Source organism: Lygodium microphyllum, chromosome 10 (genome assembly GCF_053477565.2).
Source record: "Lygodium microphyllum isolate KBCC chromosome 10, Lygodium_microphyllum_v1.1.10, whole genome shotgun sequence".
NCBI classification, from domain to species: Eukaryota; Viridiplantae; Streptophyta; class Polypodiopsida; order Schizaeales; family Lygodiaceae; genus Lygodium; species Lygodium microphyllum.
Window position 1 is genome coordinate 154,203,125 of NC_141144.1, and position 6,804 is coordinate 154,209,928.

Genomic DNA, 6,804 nt, shown 5'->3' on the forward strand with positions numbered 1-6,804 from the left:
TTGTGCATTTGTGTTAATTTCTGCGTGTGATTCATTGTTTGTGTGATGCATTTTGATAATCCGCATCCAATGTATATATTCCCTTAATGCATGCGTATGATTTTGTTTGGATGCATGATGTGTGTGTATTAGAAAAATATGAAAAACTGATGCCAAAGGACATTATCAAGCTGATTATTTCAATGATGATCTTTAAGAAATGATGCAGGACATGCATATGACGCCAAACAGGGTGACCTTTGAAATCGTCATTAATGGTTTTGCCAAAGCAAACAGAGTTAAAATGATGCTGCAACTTCTAGATGAAATGAAGATTATGGTGGTGATGACAATTGCGAAGGCACTTGAGCAAGCAGATGTGCAGTGGAGTAGTTCTCTTGTAATAGGAATTTTAAGATTCCTCAAGGGCATAAAACCTTCTTGGGTTTTTTTTATTGGTGGAAAGACACTGCTTGGCCTCTTCACAGTCACCATGAGTCTAACAATTGGCATAGTTCGTGCTTATACAGAAGGAAGAATTATATTGGAGGCACTAATATTGACAGCAGCTGTTGTGCTTTCTCTTACTGCCTACACATTTTGGGCAGCAAAGAAAGGTTATGACTTTAGTTTCCTAAGTCCCATGCTTTTTGCAGGCCTCATGGTTCTCTTACTTTTCGGACTCATCCAGGCTTTCTTTCCACTAGGACGGCTTTCCCTGACCATATATGGGGCCCTTGTAGCCATCATATTTAGTGCTTATAAAATCTATGACACAGACAATTTGATCGAAAATTATACCTACGATCAGTATATTTTGGCCTCAGTCGCTCTCTACTTGGACATCCTCAATCTATTTTTGGCCTTGTTAGATCTTATTCAGGAAGGAGGATATCACGACACTACAGATTATTACGAAAAGAGTGGAGAGGACCGTCTGTGATTCAAAAAAAAAGAATACGTAGGTTGAAGGGGGATTTTCGGCCCATGGTCACGAAAAAAAAGCGAAGAAAAATCGGAAGCATCAATATGGTCCAAGCTATGAAAGGCAGTGGTAATCAGAGCTGCAAAGGACGAGACATATCGTGGAAGGAAGGACTTCGATAGGGACTCACTGTCTTCGAGATGTTCATCCTCCGAAGGGCAATTTCCATCCCCAGGCTTATCTTTGATTCCCGGGAAGTCTAATTCATCGAATCGAATCGCTCGCTCGCTTCCGTGCTTGTGGTCCACTCTCTCCAGCACACGCGGAACCGTCCTTCTCCTATTCGTTCCCTTACCCATCCTCCCCTTTGTACATTCCTGCATTCTAAAAGGCGGACACAACTTACTGCACGAGCTGGAGTCTCCACTTCTATGGTTTGCAGATTCGTCTCTTTGTCAAGGCTGGCACGCGACACTTCTAACAGCATTCCATTTTATGCACAACACCTCAGTAGCAGATAGCCATTCAATTAGGCTGACAAGCATACACATCTATTGAGGAAATCATCACAGAAGTCAATCTTGAGGAATCATCGGAGGAGGATTGGTCGTCTGGGAGCTACAGAGCGTTCAATGCGCGGATTAGCTTGCCTGACAAGGTGGATCAAGTTGCCATCAAGGTGGTTCTGAAGAATGGTGTCCTCAACGTAATGGTGCCAATGGCTAAGGGACGATGTGAAGCTGAGCATCAACAATGGCAACCTCACCCTGAAAGCTGAGCACAGCACAGGAGAATCCTCAGTATTTTACTACAAGATGAAAGGGATTGCTGCCCTCAAGATCGGTAGAACACGCACTTTGATTTATTGTACATTTCCAAAGAAGCAGAGTATAGCTTTATATACTTTGTGAACTACTACAATACTGCAGCTGTGAGAATTGAAGCGCTTGATAGATGTCCTAGCAACCAGGCTCCATGGATTAATTACTCAGATATCCTTACAGAAGTCATAAAGGAACTGACAGGAAGAGAGCTAAAAGTGGGTAGATCTTGCTGATGGTAATAAATTGCATGCCTACATTGTGAAGTATGGCCTTGACTTGGAACCTTGTAATCTCAACTACTTAGAGATCCAAACAGTCATTCATTTTTGAATGACATGAATGGTCTAAAGTACCCTTTAGACAGAAACAGTAAAGCTGTTTATGATTAAGTTTTGAAATTGAGAGATTTATTTGGTGCTCCTGAAACCAATGAAAAACAGAGGACAGATTGACATGCTTTGTCATTTATTTTTTACTCTTCTTTTGTAATATACTTGACAAACAATATAATGATCTTGGCATCAAATATTGTGTTATCGAGATCTTCTTGTTAGTCTTTATTTCTTGATGTACCTTGAACCCCGTGTTCTGCAGCCCTTACATGAACTCTACGACATTTCTGGTGAACCCGACGTGAAAGTGCTGCGTCATTAGCAAGATGTGAGACTCGCAAGAAGAGATGACAGATGATAATGTCATGAAGAACCTGTTTCAGTCATTTACCATGTATATGCAGTAGCAAGCTCATGCAAAACGAGACAGTGATGCTATGGATGCTTTGAAAGCTGTCCAACAGGAGATGAAGCAGTTTAATGGCCAGCAAGTGTCAACTTACCTGCATTTATATGAAGAAAAGATGAAGTTTTTTGGGGTTTCTCAAGATGTTTGGAGCCGCTACTTCTTGCGGATTGTGGTTCGAGCTCTTGAAGGTCGAATTGCAGAAATTCAAGAAGCACATGCAGGTTGGGCTGAATTTAAAAAGACATTAAAAGATGAATATTTCCTGGAGGATATAGGTCTTATGAATCGCAGGAATTTTTTAGCATGGGTTTCTATGCCTAATAAGGGACTTTCTGTTACCGCTCTTCTGCGAGAGTTTGAAAGCCGTTATGATCAGTTGGATGGGACTGAACAGCAAGCTTTGGAGATGCAGAAAGTGGAGTTATTTTTGCAAGCTGTAGATGCTGATTTACAGGAAAAGTTGGATGATCTTTTGGAAGATCAAGCTACTGATTCAGGTTTAAAGACTAAGTGGAGACATGTCATTGATGCTGTGAATGCTCTTGTTAAGAAGCAGCGCAGGAGAGTAAGATTGCATCGAAATACAGGATCAATTCCTGAAAAATCCTTAGAGACTTCTTCTTCTACCCCTGCTGCAACTTCTTTGCCTAAGCCTACTCCTCCTGCTGTGAATCCACCAGTTCCTGCTGCTCCAGTGCCCTTATCTGTAGATGATGTTATTAAAGGCTTGGCGGATTTGACAATTGAAGCAGTCAAAGTTGAAGTTGGTAAGTTAAAGGAGCAACTTATGTCAGTACCTGCTGTAGCACCTGCTCCAGTGACTGCTTTTCCAGTTGGTCAAAGAAAAGGGCGACGATGTATTTGGTGTGATAGTACAGAGCACCAACACCGCAGAGATTGTGATGCTTTTCAGGAAGCACGTAAGAAGAATGTAGTGTTCTGGGGACAAGATGGGAAGATATGGCTGACAGAGACTGGCGCTCCTCTTGACACGAACTTTGGTAAGGGAGGTATGAAGAAGCTTGTTGATGATATGGCTGCGCGATCAGCTTATGTGAGTGTTAGAGGAGATGCTTCAGCTTTTGGAGTCCAGCTTGAGCAGAAATCTGATGGAGACTCTGCTTTATGGTCTTCTGCCTTGGAGATAGCGAGAAGAGGGAAAGTTCAAACTTCTACTATGACTTGTGTGGGCTCTAACATCCAAGGAGAAACAGGATGGGATTCTCCTGTTGACAGGTATTCTATTTTTGCTTATATGGCTAAAATGCAGGGTTTAGATGCCATGGTTGAAGAAAAGAGAAGAAGAGATGAGGAGGGTCCTAGCTCCTCCAAAAAGACTAGAGGGGGTGACTTTGTTTCACCACCTATTACAGCTCCACCTATGTCAAATTCTCCAGCTCAAACAGGTTCTGATCAACCAATGGGAGACAAGCAGAAAGAAAAGAGGCAACCAAGAAAAGAGCCAGGATTCAAGCTCTTGTCAGACCTTGATATGCAAACGGATATGAGTAAGATTTTTCATGAAAGAATTTTGAATAGTGAAGTCACTTTTACTGTTGGAGAGGCTCTTGGGATTGCTAGAAGAGAAATACAGGATCAGATGCAGGATCTTTTGCAGAGGAAACGACATGCGATGGAAGGACCTGCTTTACAGGGATTGTGGCATGGAGCTCTTGGGGAAGAGCATGATGATGCAGTGATGGTTGAGAATGCTTCTGTTAATCCGCAATTGGAGAAAATAGTGCAGCCTATGCAGTATGAAGATGATGAGACCCCTATTCTCATTCCTCGCACCCATTTTTCACGAAGTCATTGGGCTAGAGCAACCACTGAGACAGTGGTAAGGATTGGAGAGAAACAAATTCCCTTGATTGCTTTAGTTGATCATGGTTCTGAGATTAATCTTATTGCTCGAGGTGTTTATGAGAGTGGCAAGTGGCCTATGGATGCAGAGCATGGGTGGCGCATGAGAGTCGCCAATAATACTTCTGGTGATATGTATGCTGCTTGTCCGAGTATCAGAATTTCTATTGGTAATGTTGAAGAGGATTATCATTGCTTTGTTCAGGATTCATGCTCTTATCCGATTATTCTTGGACAGCCTTTCATTACAGAAGCAAGAATGGAAACAAAAGTGATGGATGATGGGTCAGCTTATGCGCGGATACGCAGTAAAGATGGTATGCGAGCTGTTCAGTTTATGACTGTTGGGGTAAATCATCCGAGAAACAGGGACTCCTTGCGTGAGGCACCACTACCTGCGAAGGAGTTGGATTTTCATTAGGTACCGCTGTCTTGCGAGATGCCAGTGGTACAGAGCGGAGAAAAGAGGAGATCTCGCCTCCTGGCAGCCAGTCTTTCTCCAATAATTTTGTTGGTTTTTCTTCAGATAGTTCAGTGAGTTATCAGAAAATTTCAGATTTTCCTAGAGCTGCCAGGCAGTACATTGGTCGTAAGGAGAAAGAGTTGAAGAATGCAGGTATTTTGCAAGCAGAAGAGCATGTAGATGGATTGTATGAAGGGATGTCTTATGCAGATACTTTGTTCGAGATGAGAGCAATGCTGAAAACTGATGTATGTAAGGGTTCAAAGATCATACCTATGCAAACCTTGGATATGTTTCAGAAAATTTCTGGTTTTATGCTGCAAACAGAGTTAGAGGCTGAGAAAACTCAGCAAACTGAATTTATGGCTGATCTTGATCAGCTAATAAAATTGCAGAGGGCTGAATCCATTCAGCCAACAGAGTTGAATGCAGAAAAATTTCTGCATACAGAGTTTCAGGATGCATCTATGCAGTCCATAGAGCTGAGGGCTGAATCCATTCAGCCAAGAGAGTTGAATGCAGAAAAATTTCTGCATAAAGAGTTTCAGGCTGCACCCATGCAGTCCATAGAGCTAAAGGCTGAAATTTTTCAGCCAACAGAGTTGAAAGATGCTGAAAATTTGCAGAAATTGCAGCAAAGAAAAGAGTGCTTGAATGATGCCAAGGTTGACACAAAATATAAAACAGTTGATAAGAAGGTTAAGCCGGTTGCAGGCCCGCTTCCTTCTGATAGTGATGAACAGATTGAAAAAGCTATGAAGCAGCCTATGTTGAGGGACCCTGCAAATATTGGACATAAGTTTACTGCTGAAACTCTTGCGGAATTGAAGATTGGAAATGATGATTTTTTGCTTCCAGTGGAAAAAGAATGTTTTAGAGAGATGCTTGGATGTCATGGTAAGGCATTTGCTTTCTTTCCACATGAAATTGGCTGCATTAGTCCCGAATTGGTTGCACCTATGGTCATCTTCACTGTTCCTCATGTACCATGGAATATACGTCCTATACCTGTGCCTAAAGCACACTTGCCAAAGCTGATAGAGTTGCTGAATGAGAAGATTAAAATGGGGATTTTGGAACCCTCTTCTGCACCCTATTCTAACAGGTGGTTTACTGTATCAAAGAAGAATGGTACTTTGAGATTTATTCAGGATATGCAGCCCGTGAACAAAGTGACAATCAGGAATGTGGGAACAGGTCCAGTTGTGGATGAATTTGCTGAGGCTTTTGCAGGACGAGCCATCTATTCTCTAGGAGACTTGTATTCAGGTTATGATTAGTTTCAGCTTGCCTTGGAAAGCAGGGATATTACTACTATGCGGACACCTATTGGTCTTGTGAGGATGTGTACCTTGCCACAAGGTGCTACAAACTCAATTGCTCATATGATGAATGCTATGCATAGAGTTCTTCGAGACTATATTCCGCAGTATACCATGCCTTTTCTATATGATGTGCCTATTAAGGGTTGTGCAGAAGAAGAAAAGAATGAAAGTCTTGATTTGCGTGGATGTAGACAGTTTGTGGCTGACCACTTGATTGCTTGTGAGCAAATATTGACACGATTAGAGGAGGTAAATTTGACACTTTCAGGGCTGAAATCTGTCTTTGGTGTTAATGAAGTCATCATAGTTGGGCATATGGTTGGATATTATGGCAGAAAGCCTTCTCCTGCAAAGGTGGATGCCATAAACAAGATTGCAGAGTATTGCTCGACTAATTCAGAGGTGCGGAGATTTGTGGGAGCTTGTGTATTTTACATGATTTGGATTCCTCATTTTGCTCATATTGCAGATGTTCTCTATCAGCTGCTTCGAAAGGGGCAGAAATTTCATTGGGATGAGAAGCATTCAAAAGCCATGCGTAAGCTCAAGAAGCTGTTGCAATCAGCTCCTACTCTACGCAAGGTGGATTATCAGTGTGGACGGCTGATCATGTTGACAGTTGATACTAGCCCTATTGGCATAGGTTGGGCTGTGGGACAGGATGATGCTGATGGAAATAGGTAT

At 42.1% G+C, this 6,804-nt stretch overlaps 1 pseudogene; it reads left to right on the forward strand.

The window, feature by feature from the left end:
• Positions 1-211: 211 nt before the first annotated feature.
• On the forward strand, positions 212-922 carry LOC148030704 (protein LIFEGUARD 4 pseudogene; annotated as a pseudogene).
• Positions 923-6,804: the final 5,882 nt, after the last annotated feature.